This window comes from Lissotriton helveticus, chromosome 3_1 (genome assembly GCF_964261635.1).
Source record: "Lissotriton helveticus chromosome 3_1, aLisHel1.1, whole genome shotgun sequence".
NCBI lineage: Eukaryota > Metazoa > Chordata > Amphibia > Caudata > Salamandridae > Lissotriton > Lissotriton helveticus.
The window spans coordinates 1,082,359,681-1,082,378,166 of NC_136061.1; positions in this window are offsets into that span (position 1 = coordinate 1,082,359,681).

The window sequence follows — 18,486 nt, forward strand, 5'->3', positions numbered from 1 at the left end:
TTGGACTGGGGTGAATGTGTGACATTGATCCACATTCTGTCCATCACTGTTGTGTTTGCAGTTACCGCTCTAAGTGTACTGGGGATGCTCAGACGTGAGTCCCAGGCACTCCACACCACTGGAATCAAGCTAGCCGGGCTGATGAGAGGTGTTACCTCGAAACCGGTCCGGTCCTCGGATGCTTGTTTCCGTTCTGGGAAGGACATGGCTTTTGTAGTTCGGACTGGACTGTTCCCATGGGGCACAGGGTCAGCGCTGATTTGCATATCGCCATTGTCTAACCCAGGGTGGTGTGGAGTGGAAAAACGATGGATTTGGGCCCAGATCTTTGGACTGGGGTGAATGTGTGACATTGATCCACATTCTGTCCATCACTGTTGTGTTTGCAGTTACCGCTCTAAGTGTACTGGGGATGCTCAGACGTGAGTCCCAGGCACTCCACACCACTGGAATCAAGCTAGCCGGGCTGATGAGAGGTGTTACCTCGAAACCGGTCCGGTCCTCGGATGCTTGTTTCCGTTCTGGGAAGGACATGGCTTTTGTAGTTCGGACTGGACTGTTCCCATGGGGCACAGGGTCAGCGCTGATTTGCATATCGCCATTGTCTAACCCAGGGTGGTGTGGAGTGGAAAAACGATGGATTTGGGCCCAGATCTTTGGACTGGGGTGAATGTGTGACATTGATCCACATTCTGTCCATCACTGTTGTGTTTGCAGTTACCGCTCTAAGTGTACTGGGGATGCTCAGACGTGAGTCCCAGGCACTCCACACCACTGGAATCAAGCTAGCCAGGCTGATGAGAGGTGTTACCTCGAAACCGGTCCGGTCCTCGGATGCTTGTTTCCGTTCTGGGAAGGACATGGCTTTTGTAGTTCGGACTGGACTGTTCCCATGGGGCACAGGGTCAGCGCTGATTTGCATATCGCCATTGTCTAACCCAGGGTGGTGTGGAGTGAAAAAACGATGGATTTGGGCCCAGATCTTTGGACTGGGGTGAATGTGTGACATTGATCCACATTCTGACCATCACTGTTGTGTTTGCACATTAAAAATATATAGCACTCCGACAAAGTAGTAAGATTATAAAACTTTAATAATTTATAAATATATACAAGAAAACAAAAATAGTAATAACATATAAACATTTTTAGGGAAAAACAACGAAGTAGCGGTCGGCTGTGCGAATAGTCCCAACGCAGCACAACGTCCAGATTTCCGGCGTGGGGCGTCGCGGGGGGTGGGTCATCAGTAGCAAACTGTTGTGCGAATAGTTCCAAGGCAGCAGAACGCGCCGAAATCTAGATGACACGAAAGTGATGTCTAGTAAGTTGCCACCCAGCAAATAACGGCGTGGGGCGTCGCGGGGGGTGGGTCATCAGTAGCAAACTGTTGTGCGAATAGTTCCAAGGCAGCAGAACGATGGCACCAAGGTGATGTCCAGTAAGTTGCCGCACTGGTTTTGGTATCCTACAATGCTGCTCCGAATAACGGCGTGGGGCGCCCCGGGGGAGGCGGCGTGAACGGGCCTCTCCAGGTGGAGTGTCATCTGTTGTAGTGGGGCGCCCCTTTACCGTTTCAGTTGCCATTCCGTCCGTTTTTGGTCCACTGTGTCAAAAGCCGCAATTCAGCTGAGTTGCGCCCACTCTTGCGGTGCAGCGATAGGCGGCTGTCACAGGACTCTCAAAATGGCGGCAGGCTCTTTCCTTTTTGGGCCTGGTCCACTGAAATGGCCCTGGGACACCTTGGAAATCGGACGCTTGTCTGCTAGGTCTTGGACCCCATTCTCGAAAGCGTCCCCTCCGCCTTGAGAATTCATCAAAAGTTTTGGGGGCCCCGACTCCTGCAGGCTTCTGGTGGGGAGCGGCTGCCATGATTGCTCGCGGAATGACCACGACGGAGCTACGAGATGGTGGTGCTCTCATGCTGACGCCAGCTTCAGTCTGAAACATCCAGAAACAAGGTGGGGCTTTCATCGTTTGGGAAAAAAAAAAAGTTTTCATCCAATGAAAAGTGTTGTTTTTAGGTCATATGATCAAGCCTTCCATCATTAGGAAACCAAAAGTAAAATGAACCAATGAAAAGTTTTATAAACAAGTCACATGACCTGTTATGCGGCATAGGGTATAAAATGCGGAGAAAATACGTTGGCACGTGAGGCAGCGTCAGTAGCGGACCGATGTGCGAATAGGCCGAAGGCAATACAACGCGCCAAGATCCGGATGGCACCGAGGTGGTGTCCAGCAAGTTGCAGCACTGGTTTGGCCATCCTACAATGCTGAAAGTCGGCGTGGGGCGCCCCGTTGGCCTGTGAGTTCGCGTCAGTAGCGGACCGATGTGCGAATAGGCCGAAGGCAGCACAACGCGCCAAGATCCGGATGGCAGCGAGGTGGTGTCTAGTAAGTTGCCGCACTGGTGTGGCCATCCAACAATGCTGAAAGTCGGCGTGGGGCGCCCCGTTGGCCTGTGAGTTTGCGTCAGTAGCGGACCGATGTGCGAATAGGCCGAAGGCAGCACAACGCGCCAAGATCCGGATGGCACCGAGGTGGTGTCTAGTAAGTTGCCGCACTGGTGTGGCCATCCTACAATGCTGAAAGTCGGCGTGGGGCGCCCCGTTGGCCTGTGAGATGGCGTCAGTAGCGGACCGATGTGTGAATGGGGCCGAAGGCAGTGCAACAATATTTTCGGAATAGAAGACACCACTAGGCGCTGAGATGCCAAGATCCGGATGGCACCGAGGTGGTGTGTAGCAAGTTGCCGCACTGGTGTGGCCATCCTACAATGCTGAAAGTCGGCGTGGGGCGCCCCGTTGGCCTGTGAGTTTGCGTCAGTAGCGGACCGATGTGCGAATGGGGCCAAAGGCAGCGCAACAATAGTTTCTGACTGACACCACAAGGCGCTGAGATGCCAAGATCCGGATGGCACCGAGGTGGTGTCATAGTTGAGAGTTCTGAGCAGCGGTTGTAACACTGTCTGAAGCTTATTTGCAGCTGCTGCAGCTTCACTACGCGTCAAGATCCGGATGGCACCGAGGTGGTGTCTAGTAAGGTGTACTGGTGTGGCCATCCTACAATGCTGAAAGTCGGCGTGGGGCGCCCCGTTGGCCTGTGAGTTTGCGTCAGTAGCGGACCGATGTGCGAATAGGCCGAAGGCAGCACAACGCGCCAAGATCCGGATGGCACCGAGGTGGTGTCTAGTAAGTTGTCGCACTTCTGTGGCCATCCTACAATGTTGAAAGTCGGCGTGGGGCGCCCCGTTGGCCTGTGAGATGGCGTCAGTAGCGGACCGATGTGCGAATGGGGCCAAAGGCAGCGCAACAATATTTTCTGATTTGAAGACACCACAAGGCGCTGAGATGCCAAAATCCGGATGGCACCGAGGTGGTGTCTAGCAAGTTGTGGCACTGGTGTGGCCATCGTACAATGGTAAAAGTCGGCGTGGGGCGCCCTGTTGGCCTGTGAGATGGTGTCAGTAGCGGACTGATGTGCGAATGGGGCCAAAGGCAGCGCAACAATATTTTCTGACTGACACCACAAGGCGCTGAGATGCCAAGATCCGGATGGCACCGAGGTGATGTCTAAGTTGCGGACTGATGTGCGAATGGGGCCAAAGGCAGCGTAACAATATTTTTTGTATGGAAGATACCACTAGGCGTTGAGATGCCAAGATTCGGATGGCACCGAGGTGATGTCTAGCAAGTTGCTGTACTGGTGTGGTCATCCTACAATGCTGAAACTCGGCGTGGGTCGCCCCATTAGCCTGTGAGATGGCGTCAGTAGCGGACCGATGTGCGAATAGGCCGAAGGCAGCACAACGCGCCAAGATCCGGATGTCACCGTGGTGGTTTCATAGTTGAGAGGCACTTCATCTGCAGTGGGGCGTCGAGATCCGGATGGCACCGAGGTGATGTCTAGCAAGTTGCTGTACTGGTGTGGTCATTCTACAATGCTGAAAGTCGGCGTGGGGCGCCCCATTAGCCTGTGAGATGGCGTCAGTAGCGGACTGATGTGCGAATGGGGCCAAAGGCAGCGCAACAATATTTTCTGAAGAGAAGACACCAAAAGGCGCTGAAATTCCAAGATCCGGATGGCACCGAGGTGGTGTCTAGCAAGCTATGCAGTTGAGTTTTGTGCTCACTTGCGGCGAATAGGTCGAAGGCAGCATAACAATGTTTTCTGAATAGAAGACACCACAAGGCGTTGAGATTCGGTTACCACCAAGGTGATGTCTAGCAAGTTGCCGCACTGGTGTGGCCATCCTACAATACTGCTCCGAATAACTGCGTGGGGTGCCCGAAGGGGGGGGAGCCGGCGTGAATGGGCCTTCCTAGGTGGAGGCTCGTCTGCTGTAGTGGGGCGCCCCTTTACCGTTTCAGTTGCCATTCAGCTGAGTTTCGGCTGCTCTTGATGCTACAGCGACAGGCGGCTGCAAGAGGACTCTCAAAATGGCGGCCTGTTCTTTGGATTTGGGCCTGGTCCACTAAAATGGCCCTGGGACACCTTAGAACTCGGACGCTCGATTTTTTTTTCCTTTCCTGTACATGCAAAAAAAGGTAAATGCCCGGTACGTTACACGCTTCATCTGCCACGATGAACTCTCCAGAGGAACCGAAAAAAAATATAGTTGTGGTAACTATACCATGCATCGTCATATGGAGAGGTGGCACCAATTAATTATAGTGCTGCATAAAAGAGAGATTTGGAGGAGAACCCCTGACCTGCTAGTACATTCATCAAAGAAGTGGCACTGAGAGCTTCAGAGGCAAGGGAAACGGTCCCAAATATTTAGAAGAACTTTGGAAAGATTAAAATGACATGTTTAGATTGTGGCAAATTAATTTCATGTGGACAGATGAGTGTTACTCTAATAAATACAGCATATGAACATGATCATAGTCGATGGTTGGTAGAGACATTTTGACTATATCCTGGACCTGCCCGTCCTCGCCCAAAATGGCGCCGGAATAAATGGGACTCGTAACTCCTTGTTGTGTACTGGTTGCAGAACCTTGAAATCAAGAAATACGTATGCAGTTTTGAAGCACATGGCGGGCGGGGACGAGAATTGATTGAATATTTCGACATCCCTATTGATATTAAGTTCTGATGTGTTATTGATTACTGTACTGTTGAAAGTTCGAATTAACGTCACCCATGGTACTTGCCCGCAAATGTATATCTAGATAATTTTATTGTAACTGGCCCTGTCGTATTTTAATTATAAAATGTACGTCCACCGATTCCGTAACTGTTAGACACCTTAGTTCTTGCAACCTAATGGCCCGCCCGTTACGTTCCTCTACAGTGTAAATGTCTATTCATCATATACGATTACAGTTTGCTCCGTGGCAGGCCCACGTGGTTATAGGCTCGTATTTGTATAATGAAATTTTCACAATAAAGGTTTTTAAAAGAAAACATGGTAGTAGTATATACATTGGTAAAGTTTTTAATAATAGTGACTGTTTTAGAATCATTAAAAGGCAAGTGAAATAAAGCAGACCAATTACATGAAGGGTAAAAGGTATAATACGAAGGAACGCAGTAAAGATAAATGGTCAAGGGCTGTTGTGTTTTCTATTCCTGCAACATAAAGTGATCGATAAGAATCTCATATTCAGGCGTATCGGCGACTAAGACAGCAGGTCGACCCTCTTTTGCTCAACGGCTCCGTCATGGGACGAAGAAACGCTCTTTTTCTCGAAAAAAGAATATATTTTACTTGCAGGACAGTTGTAAAATTTCCGGGAAAGTACATTAGCCTGGAACATTATAACATATATTTAAGAAAAAATAATGTTCGGAAGTAATGAAAAGCGTAATTTTTAGGTCATATGACCAAGCCTTTCATCATTACAATAAGAAAAGTAAAATGAACCAATGAAAAGTTTTATTAACAAGTCACATGACTTGTTATGCTTACGTTACGCGCTGCGCGCCCCGGATGACTTCCGGATGCGCTAACGCGGCGCGTCATATGACGCATTACGCGACAACGCAGGTCCAGAATATAGTCAAAATGTCTCCACCAACCAGCGGTCGGAACACAACCCCTTTCAGCAGGCTAAATAGTTCTGTTAAATGACAACAGAAGGGACAGGCAACAAGAACCATCAGTCAAAGAGGGGAGGGCTAGTTCTTCTCTACCGGGTTACATTGGGGCGCTACCGGAACTGATCGAATTGGTAGTCTACAGTGTTTCTGGATGTTTCAGACTGAAGCTGGGGTTAGCATGAGAGCAGCACCATTTCGTAGCTCCGTCGTGGCCATTCCGTAACCAATCATGGCAGCCGCTCTTTATCGTTATTTTGGGCGGGGTGGGTGGCGGAGCCGAGCTGTTTTGCAGCCATCATTGTGTGGAGTTCAGTTCATCTCACTAGTTTTGTATTTGTCATGAGGGGTTGTTCCTAATGTTTCTATTTTAGCGAGGTCAAAAAGAGATCCCATTAGTGGCCTACTGATTTTGCTCGATTCCTTTTCTTTTTTTTTACACAATTTTTCGTTATCTGCAAAGACTAAACAGAGTATTGCGACTCTGTGTTTGTTTGTAAATAGAGAATGAACCAAAGAGAACTAATTCTAAAACAGTAAATACTTGGATAACAATCAATCAAATGGAGAGAGAAGCAGGCACGACGGATTACAACGGGGGCAAAGGCCTGCGTTAACTACCTTTCACTATCTGCAAAGAGAGAGTACTCCTAATAGAAATGAGGGGGGGGGGGCACCATTCAAAGCAGATCAGTGTGCATAAACACGAAAATGTTTTCACTTACCACGTACTTGACATTCGACAGCTTATGATATTTGCTATTAAAAAACCATTGAAATTCACTGAAAAAACCATAGGTTATAGACCATATATAGTTAGGAATTAGCATTTACAAAACCTTGAAAATTCACTGAAAAAACCATAGGTTATAGACCATATATAGTTAGGAATTAGCATTTAAAAAACCTTATTTTACTCACACAAAACCATTGAAATTCCATATATAGTTAGTTGCACTAACTATATATCGCGCACCCGCAATCCACTGCTGATCATGTCACATATTACATCATTCATGACATGGTCAGTGACATCACTGATGACATCACTGATGACATCTCAAATGACATCACTGATGACATCACTGATGACATCTCAAATGACATCACTGATGACATCACTGATGACATCTCAAATGACATCACTGATGACATCTCATTTGACATTACTGATCACATCACTGATGACATCATTCATGTGATAATACGATGAACTTCTTCAGACTCTAATATAACCTTAGATACACTCAGTGTAAACAGACACTCATAGACTGTCACTCATCCATGGAGTTACTCAGACACTTAGTCAGTCATGCAAAGAATCAATCACACCTCCATTTCCTCAACTATACAGTTATACACACCTTACTTATTCAAACATATACTAAAACATATTTACTCACTTATACAATCCTGGATACAAGTTCACAATGATCCATACAGCCACTCACACATTCACTGGCTCTTATGCACAGTTATTTATATATGTCAACTCTCACATGTACTGTGTTTTACATATGTACTTACTTTGACATGTAGCACTGAGATATCCATTCACTCACCAATACACTCATGCACACAGTCAACCGCCCATACAGCTGTTTCCACATGCACTTTTGAACCCATACATCTAGTCAATCAACTGCTCACACATCTATGCAGAGAGTCATACACCTCCCAGCCACCCAGACACACACTCAGTCTCCCATACAAATGCTTGGGCAACCAATCAATAACCCATACAGTTAATCATATAGCTAATGATCAACACATGCAGCAGTTTACAGAACAACAGACATAATGATGCACAAATTAAGACAGTTTAGTCACTAACCCAGTGGTTCCCAAACTTTTTTGACCCGTGGCTCCCTTGACCTAATCGGCAGTTGGCCGTGGCTCCCCACCATTTTTTTTTTACCGGTGGTTGGGATGTATGCCCGACCTCGGGAGTACTTCCTGTTGTCTTCCTTAAAGTAATTGGGACGCAATGAAGGTATTTTAATGATATTAGTAACAAAAGAAGAAGATAATAGTTGTTTAATAAAAACTTGTTAAGTGAGAAACAATACACGACTTTTTTGGAGCACACAACAATGAGTGTGTGTGAGCATGTGTGTTAAAGTGAGCGAGAGACAGGAGTGGACAGTCTGAATACCCCCACCGCATTTATGGTTCCATTCCTGCCCTCCCTCTCACTCCTGGAGGGGTCTTGAGCCATCTGCAACATCCTGGTGGGCCTTACTACTGGTTGAGAGGGCCCATGCCTCCCCCACTGAAATTGAGTGAAGAGATGTGTGGGATAGATAGATTGCAAAGGAACGGCATTTGGTAAAACCGCGTGCTTACCACACAGCAGTCAACACCAAAACAGGGCATCAATGGCCAAGTACAGAACGCTTGCATTAGTGCAAAAATGAAATAACATCCTTAATAAAGAGCCTTCAGGCACTGTGCGTGGCACCTGTCAAAGCAATAATGGGAGTGCAGCAGAACAGCTTTGAGCCGCAGATAGACTGGAGTCATGAACAGAGAGCATGTTCATCAAAGTATTGCTGCATGGAGGCGCCTTGGGACATGGTGGCCCCTGGATTAGCCACACTCCGTTTACCAGTCACTAGTTTCACCAGGGAGTGACAAACTCGCCCTGCTTGGGGGCCTTTTTCTCAGAGAAAACCAATTTTGTCTGCATGTGTTCGGGAGCCACCACCTCCTCCCAGGCCTTCAAAACTGACCTCAAAGTTCCCCTCCTTCAAAGACACTTCCAAATGTAACTCACGCCCTCTCTATTATCTTAAGGAAGACCTTCCAGTACAGAAAATTCTTTTCTCCATGACTATGGAAGTGCCTTCCCAGTGTGTTCTTGTGGTTTGACTGTCTGCCATTTATTGCAGTATTATCCTTCTACTTGTGTTTGGTACTCTTTTGTAACATGCACACGTCACTTTTCTCTTGTAACACTGTTTGCTACCTCTTACATTCATTTTGTTTGCTTTAGATACTTGCACAAGTGCCACCATAGCCTACATAACGTTTGTTCTTGTGCTTGAGTGTCTGCCATTTATTGCAGTATTATACCTCTACTTGTAGTTTGTACGTTTTTGCAACTTGCACACATGTCACTTTTCCCCCCTGTAATGTACCTTTTGCTACCTCTTGTATTTTGTTTGCTCATATTACTGCCTCATGTAACTTAACGTTTGCTTTTGTAATTTGGTCACTTTTCTCACGTATCATTACTGTTCCTATTGTGAAGCGCTCTGACATCTTCGGGCATTCCACGTAGGCCCACAAGTGCCTGACCTGTGCAGCACTTTCACAATAGCCATGTGAGGTGAAATTACATATAATGATGCCCTGATTTTGAGCAGGGTGGCATAGGGTGGGGCACTTAATGCACCTGCAAATACTGGAAGATGAGGATCGGCTATTTACTGGAAGTGGTAAATACCTCCAAATTCTGAGCTCCACTCCATTGTAAATGGGGCATAACATGAAGGTGTGGCATTAAAGCACCAGACTCTGTTGTTTTGCCTTTTTGCCTTTTTATCCGGAGTTTTTGCAAATACATTTTTGGAAACCCATCATTGGAAAACTGCAAGGGTGCAGTCATGACTGCAAAATACAGATGTTTCATTTGTGTGAGCTTTGCTTTGTTTCCACCTGTCCTGGTTAATTTCGGACTATTTAACACCCCCCCCCCACCCCCCAGAACTGCCACTGTGCGCCCCCTGTAATGTACCTTTTGCTACCTCTTGTATTTTGTTTGCTCATATAACGGTATCATGTAACTTAACGTTTGCTTTTGCAATTTGGTCACTTGTAATTTTCTCATGTATACTGTTCCTATTGTGAAGCGCTCTGACACCTTCGGGCATTCCACGTAGACCTCCCTTCACACTATCTCCCACTGAAAAGCCGAGAACACACGAGTACAAGGAAGACAAGCTGGAAAAAGACTCTGAGGGGTTTGATCATCTGGCTCGCTTTTAAAGCTTGGCATGAATCTCACGTTACCAGCAAAATCTAAGGGCTTTCATGCGGAGCCCAGTGAAATCACGCGCCACTACACTTGCTACTGTTCACATGATTTAAGAAGCATTCTGATTAGACATTCCTGCATTCGTCTGCGACTACCAGGCGACTACGCTTTCTTACCGATTCGAACAGGGTCCTGCGAGGCGAGGCACGGCAGGGCACAACATGGTGGTATGGCGGCAGTGTGCTGCTGCAATTTATATCACCCACTTCCTGCGTGGCGGCGCGGCACCCCTGGCTGCTCATCACGGCGCACCAGGGCGCCGCGGCGCACACTTTGGGAACCACAGCACTAACCCATGCACTCAGTGAGACACATTTAATCAGTCACTCATACAGTCAGCCATGCCCCTACTAAATCCTTCATCAAGACACTTATACATCCACTCATTCTTCAATATGTAAGACATATTTTAACTTTACAGAATTATACAGTCACTGTATGTAGTCATCAGTGATGTCATCAGTGATGTCATTTGAGATGTCATCAGTGATGTCATCAGTGATGTCACTGACCATGTCATGAATGATGTAATATGTGACATGATCAGCAGTGGATTGCGGGTGCGCGATATATAGTTAGTGCAACTAACTATATATGGAATTTCAATGGTTTTGTGTGAGTAAAATAAGGTTTTTTAAATGCTAATTCCTAACTATATATGGTCTATAACCTATGGTTTTTTCAGTGAATATATATATATATATATATATATATATATATATATATATATATATATATATATATATATATATATATATATATATATATTACCTACTGGCGGTCGCCAGTAGGTATATATAGTTAGGATTTTTTCTCTATGGGTTTTTTGAAAATTCTATGTCTAATAACTTTGGCGTTTGTGGACGGAATCGGCTGAAATTTTCAGGAAAATGGCACATTTTGTTTCTGAGCAGCCCTTGAAAATTTGGGGGGGGTTCGTCCAGTGGGGGCCGAGAAAAAAGGGGGGTCCCAAAACGTGTTTTTAACATTGAGTTTTCCATAGGGCGGTTGGCCTCACTTTTAGCCCGAACGGCTGAATGGATTTGCACGAAACTTGGCAAAATTGTAGGGACTGGTAGCCCGATGTGCCTTTTGTAGGTCTCAATATATGTGCTCCAGTGGATTTTGAGAAATTAACGTTTAAAAAAAGATATATATCTGTAACAGCGGACCGGTTAGCGCTCTGGTTCGCGGACTTTTCGCGCAACGGAGCTTTGTGAAGCGAAGCTGATTGGTTCTCCGGCGTCTGTCAACATTCCAAACAGTCCGTAGCGGCCGCCATCTTGTCTCTCGGTAGGATCGAGAGACAAGAGGAGGTCAAAACAAAGGGGGAAATAACTATAAGGGGGCATAGTAGATCCTCGCTGACCCCCTAGGTTTGATGTGGAGGTTTTAAAAGGGCCCCGCGGGGCAAAAAAAAATAATAAAAATAATAATTGAACGGCTGAATGGATTTGCACGAAACTTGGCAAAATATTAGGGACTGGTAGCCCGATGTGCCTTTGCTAGGTCTCAATATATGTGCTCCAGTGGATTTTGAGAAATTAACGTTCAAAAAAAGATATATATCTGTAACAGCGCTCCGCTTCGCGTAACGGAGGTTTGCGAAGCTGATTGGTCATTCTGTCACTGGGCTATAGTTGGGCTACATCTGGCTGATATTTGGGCTACATTTGTTTTTTTGTGTGTCTGGCGGCCATCTTTGGGCTACATTGGGCTACATTGGGCTTCATTGGGCTACATTCGGCTAATTAGCAAATAGCTCATCGCAAACTAGGAATGGTAAAGAATCGCTATTTATTCCTTAAAGTTCGCTATTTAGGAAATGCAAATAACTTTTATGATACATATGGCGGTTCATCTCTAACAAGATAAGAAGCATAGGGATAGATTTATGATGACTGGCGCATCACCAGGGATGTGTTAGTCATTCTGTGCCGCTGTTCCGTCACCTATGGTGTGCTGCATTTACAATGCGGCGCATCATGGGGCAAAAACAGCACAGATGCGTGATGTATCTGTGCCGTAAAGGTGGCGCATTGCTGGAGTTGTATCGCAAGTGTGATGAAGCTCCAGCAAGGGTCGGGGGTGCCCCTGTCGCAGGGTTTCTGTTCTCACACAGAACTGTGGACAGAGGATTGGAACCTCGGCGAATTAGGGTGTCCCAAAACTCACGTTAGTAATCAAAAACTATTTAGCAAGCTAGGTACAGTGTCACATTGGATATAACAAACTCTCAATGTTTAGACAATCCAGAATATGAACTTATAGTACCTCAGGATACGTGGAACTCATGAACAGTCGGTCGTTATATATTTCTTAGAAACCAGAACATGGAGTTAAGAAGAACACATGTGTATTTGAAATGTTTATTTACTAATGCCGTCTTCTCAGGCGTAGTACCTTAGATAATAAAAGTACACATATTATCAGTAGCAAAATTACCAGCATAGTTACTAGTACATAAAAAGTGAATGGTGATAGTATGTTAACATGCTGTAAATGAATAAGAGTTAGCAACACTTATAAGCAGCCGCGGGCCGTGGAGGGAGTTACGGTGAGGCAGGGAGGCGGGGAGGGGGAGAAGCAGGGTGGAGAATACAAGTACACATATTATCAGTAGCAAAATTACCAGCATAGTTACTAGTACATAAAAAGCGAATGGTGACAGTATGTTAACATGCTGTAAATGAATAAGAGTTAGCAACACTTATAAGCAGCCGCGGGCCGTGGAGGGAGTTACGGTGGGGCAGGGAGGCGGGGAGGGGGAGGGGCAAGGTAGAGAGGGCTCCACCCTGCTTCTCCCCCTCCCCGCCTCCCTGCCCCATCGTAACTCCCTCCACGGCCCGCGGCTGCTTATATCTCACCCTCCCTAATACACATATTATATTATTTGCTAAGAAGGTCTCTTTGTGTTGGTTTAGGGCGTGTCCATACTTTAGTGTCTTAGATTTGAAGGAATCACATCAGCATACACCAGCTCTCTCTTCATGTGAACCGCATCAACTGTTGTGTATGTGTGTTCGGCAAAGCAATATAAAACCCGCCTCATGCCCAGAATTGGCAGAAGTTGCACTTATGTTATGAGTATGAAGTCGTGGAGATCAGACCTCATAACAATTCTGTATCGTGTTGTTCTTGAAACTTTAGCACTCGCTGTACAGATATAGTTTAACAAGTAAAGCAGATAGTAGACCAATAACATATTATTCTCATGTAAACCACGATGAACTACTAGGTGGAAAGCTAAAGCAACAACTAAGTGTCGTGTGCAGAAGTTGCAAAAAAGGAAAAATGGCGTTTAAACCGGTAATGAGCCCATGGTAACTTAACACGGTGTAAAGATATCCAGGACCTAGATGACACCTCCTCATGATCCGGAAACGAACTGAATAAGATAATAGAAGTGCCATCTCATGAGAGCAGATTGCAAGTTTATATGTGGACGGTCCGCAAGGTAAAGCATTAAAAACTAGGAAAATTCAATGCTAAAGAAAAATAAAACAGCCAAGTACTTTATCGAGTCTTAAGCCAATAGGCAAGGTAAATAATAAAAACTTGACAAATAAGTCAATGAATTGTCAATGAAATGCTAGTACTCAGCATATCAAACATGAAAAAGGTCTATGACATAACTGTGTATGCAAAATAAGCTGCAACAGCCTCCAATAGGAAGTCACCGTCTTCATCCGAAAACAGTTCAGCCATCCAATTTAAAAGCGGAAAAGAACATACGTGCTCTCCCAGCACCGGATCCTCTATCACCATCAGAGGACAGCTCGGTGGGTTTTCAAGAAAGCTGTGTTCCAAGAAAGACTGTGCTGCCGCCAGTAAATTCCAGGGACCAAGTAGTCCATGCATCAATGCCACAGCCATAATCCTTTCGCCAGGACAAATCAACTCGTGAGTAATGATAGGAGTCATCAGCTGATTAAAGTCGACGTCAGGAGAAACCGGTCCGCAGAGACACAAATCAATGGCCCAATCGAAATCACAGGTCAGGCAGTGAAATACAGGCTGGACACAGGTGAAGTAGGAGAACCGAAAAGATAATCCATATGCCGTGCTTAATATCGCCAACGGCATTGTGCCATAATATTCTAGCATGCGATTGCGGAACAGTGTCAGCAGCTGCAGGGTCGGAGGTTGCATAGGAGGGACATCCATATTTAAAAATGTAAAAAAGCACAAGAGCGTCCGCTGGTAATGCAAGTAAAAATGCAATCCACGAACCAGAGTGGAGAAAATGGAATGAAAGGGAGCAGGGATGACTCCAAAGATTTTCTCAAATGAAGTCACGAGACCACTGGTAACAACTTTAAAAAAGTGTGCCAGGGATTTTGTGGAGGATGCGTTAAAGATAGTCGGAAACATGTTGCTGAAATTGAAAGGCAAACCTGTGTACGGGTGTTCGCTATGTGAAGTACGAAAGTTTCACGGGCCGAACTCAAGGCCACCTCTCTCTGAGACAAAAGAGCTCTTATTCTTGTCATGCCGTTGAAACGTGTCCCAAGGTTGGTATTTGTGGCCAGATTGAAAACTCCCTATGTTCATGTGTGGGAGGAAATAGAACATTTCTGCAGCAAATAACCCGTTCACTTACTGTTACGATAAAAGGAATACTTTTTAATTAACTCAGAACAATCTTCATTATTGAGCATCAAATAACTACCATTTTCCAACAACTTGAACGTGGGGATGATAGCAGGAACTGGCGTGCCTTGCAACACGCAAGCCATATTTGGTCGGTGTTTGTTGCATGAATCGTGTAACTGTATGTGCCTACACATTAGTGAATGATCTGGCGTCTCAGTGCATTCCTCTCCATTCAGATAAACTTCTTGATCATCTTTGAAACATCTGTATGTGTATGGAAGCGACCAGACCTCATGATCAAAAGCACTACCTAAAGGTTCATAAAGACCTATTGGTATATATTTCATACAATTTGAAAACTTATATAAAGCAAAAGGCAGCGTTATTAAACCGTGGATAAGGCATGTTGCCAAAAAACCCGCAATCCTCTGCTGATGATGTCACTGAGCATGTCATGAATGATGTAATATGTGACATCATCAGTAGTGGATTATGGGTAATAGTATCTCTAGTTTACTCCCCTATAGCTGTCTTTCTTTTAACATAAGTGTGTGTTTCCTTCCCTTATACTTACTGTTTTTGGTTCGCTTCCAGTTCGCGTACCAGCGAGCGAACTAGGAAGCGAACTAAGAGAAATAGAGGTTGGCACAGTTCCAAATATTGTACCAATTTTTTAATAACGGGGAGGTAGTTCTGAAAAGAACTTTTTTTTTTATTTTTCTGAACATTTTTTTACTGTTTTTGAATTTTTCGGAACAGTTTTATATTTTTTTGGGTTTTTCTTGGAGGGGGCAATGAAAACGATTCATTGTAAAGGGCTCAACAGGAGCAACAAAACAAAAAAAAGAAGTATTTATTATTTTGGGCGTTTCGGACAAACTTGCATATGATAGTCAATAGCTCTGTTGATCAGAGTGATGCTTCTTTCTCCGTAGGAAATGAATCCATCGCAAAATACGCAGGTGTGTTTTACTTCACCAAATCTCATTTGTATATTTGGCACCATCTCCCTGCCCTCTGGTCCCGTTACTTCCGGTACAACAGATCTTCTGGCCATAATAGGGAGATTATCTAGGTCGTTCCGAAACTGTGCAGCACTGTAGTTGTTAGGATGCCACCTAGTCATATGGCGATGCATTGTGTAGTTTCCGAAACTGTATTTTTTGTCGGTCCCTCTGGACAGTCTATCTTGACATATAAGGCAAGTTACGTATCTTGCATTTACTTTTTTCTGACCTTTGGGAATTTTAAAAAATTGCCAAATGAAGTTTTCTTTCCGGTGAGACGTCTTGGGCTGCTCAGGCAAAAACTGCCTCTCTTCGTGCTCGTCCTCCTGTTCCTCTTCTTCTTCTTCTTGTTGAATTACAACTTGAGCAGGTGGTCCACTCTTCCTTGGATGTGGTGGAGGTGGTGGGGAAGCACCAGCTGAAGCTACTAAAGAAGCCATTGCTCAGTGATCACAAAGGGTCTTTCTCTCACAATGATGAAAGTCAGAGTGAGGAAAGAAGGAGGGATTTTCATCATTTGGGAAAAACAAGAGTTCTCAACCAATCAAAAGTGTTCATTTTAGATTATATGACCTAGTCTTACATCATTAGGAAACCAAAAGTGAAATGAACCAATGAAAAGTGTTATTACCAAGTCACATGACTTGCTGTGTTTACGTTAAGCGCTTTGCAGGGCCTCCCGGTTTGCTTCCAGAAACCTGCGCTTTGGCACTCGCTTCGCGTACCAGTTTGCTAACGTAGCACGTCATATGACGTATCAAGCGACAACGTGGAACGTCATGCGGACGGGAGGCGTCACGATGTTGTTTTCTAACGCGGCACTTGCGGTAAAGAAACGTTTACCGGCTCGCGGTCTATTTCGCGGCATCAAGGTCAGCTAACGGGAAGCTTCCCGATTCGCGAAGCGGGAACGAAGAAAAAAAAATATTTAAAAAAAAAATTATTCATAAACATATAAAATATATTTTTGGATTTAAAGAAGAATACATTTTACAGCTACAGATATTAGCTGTTAAAAAACCAATGAAATTCACAGAAAAAACCATAGGTTATAGACCATATATAGTTAGGAATTAGCATTTACAAAACCTTGAAAATTCACTGAAAAAACCATAGGTTATAGACCATATATAGTTAGGAAATAGCATTTAGAAAACCTTATTTTACTCACACAAAACCATTGAAATTCCATATATAGTTAGTTGCACTAACTATATATCGCGCACCTGCAATCCACTGCTGATGATGTCACATATTACATCATTCATGACATGGTCAGTGACATCACTGATGACATCACTGATGACATCTCAAATGACATCACTGATGACATCACTGATGACAACATCCAGTGACTGTATGCTTCTGTAAAGTTAAAATATGTCTTACATATTGAAGAATGAGTGGATGTATAAGTGTCTGGATGAAGGATTTAGTAGGTGCATGACTGACTGTATAAGTGAGTGATTAAATGTGTCTCACTGAGTGCATGGGTTAGTGACTAAACTGTTTTAAATTGTGCATCATTGTGTCTGTTGTTTTGTAATCTGATGCATGTGTTGATCATTAGCTATATGACTAACTATATGGGTTATTGATTAGTTGCCCAAGTATTTGTATGGGAGACTGAGTGTGTGTGTGGGTGTCTGGGAGGTGTATGACTCTGTGCATAGATGTGTGAGCAGTTGATTCACTAGATGTATGGGTTCAAAAGTGCATGTGGAAACATCTGTATGGGCGGTTGACTGTGTGCATGAGTGTATTGGTGAGTGAATGGATATCTCAGTGCTACATGTCAAAGTAAGTACATATGTAAAACACAGTACATGTGATAGTTGACATATATAAATAACTGTGCATAAGAGCCAGTGAATGTGTGAGTGGCTGTATGGATTATTGTGAACTTGTATCAGGGATTGTATAACAGAGTAAATATGTGTTATTATATGTTCCAATAAGTAAGGTGTGTATAACTATATAGTTGAGGAAATCGAGGTGTGATTGATTCTTTGCAAGACTGACTAGGTGTGTGAGTAACTCCATGGATGAGTGACAGTCTGTGAGTGTCTGTTTACACTGAGTGTATCTAAGGTTATATTAGAGTTTGAAGAGGTTCATTGTATCATCACATGAATGATGTCATCAGTGATGTGATCAGTAATGTCAAATGAGATGTCATCAGTGATGTCATCAGTGATGTCATTTGAGATGTCATCAGTGATGTCATCAGTGATGTCACTGACCATGTCATGAATGATGTAATATGTGACATCATCAGCAGTGGATTGCAGGTGCGCGATATATAGTTAGTGCAACTAACTATATATGGAATTTCAATGGTTTTGTGTGAGTAAAATAAGGTTTTCTAAATGCTATTTCCTAACTATATATGGTCTATAACCTATGGTTTTTTCAGTGAATATATATATATATACACAAAAAAGAAGCAGAGAAATCCTAGTAGTCCCCAAAACATTTGAGGTGAGCAGATTCAGCGTGCCGCTTGTGTTGTAGGGTGCTCTATACATATAAACAAATAAATTCATACGTGAATAAAACAAATATACCTATAATTGCACAAAAAAGCATGATAGCGTTTACCAAACAAGGACTTGACTGAGAGCAAAAAATTCAATCTATACTAAACTAACTAATAAAATAACACTATCAATAAATTAGAATGATAAAATCAAACAAGCAATTAAACCAACAATTAAAAATAATATATTAAGAAAATAATATTTATTTTCGGAAATTGTAGCAATAACCAACCAACGAATTTAAAGACAAATTCAA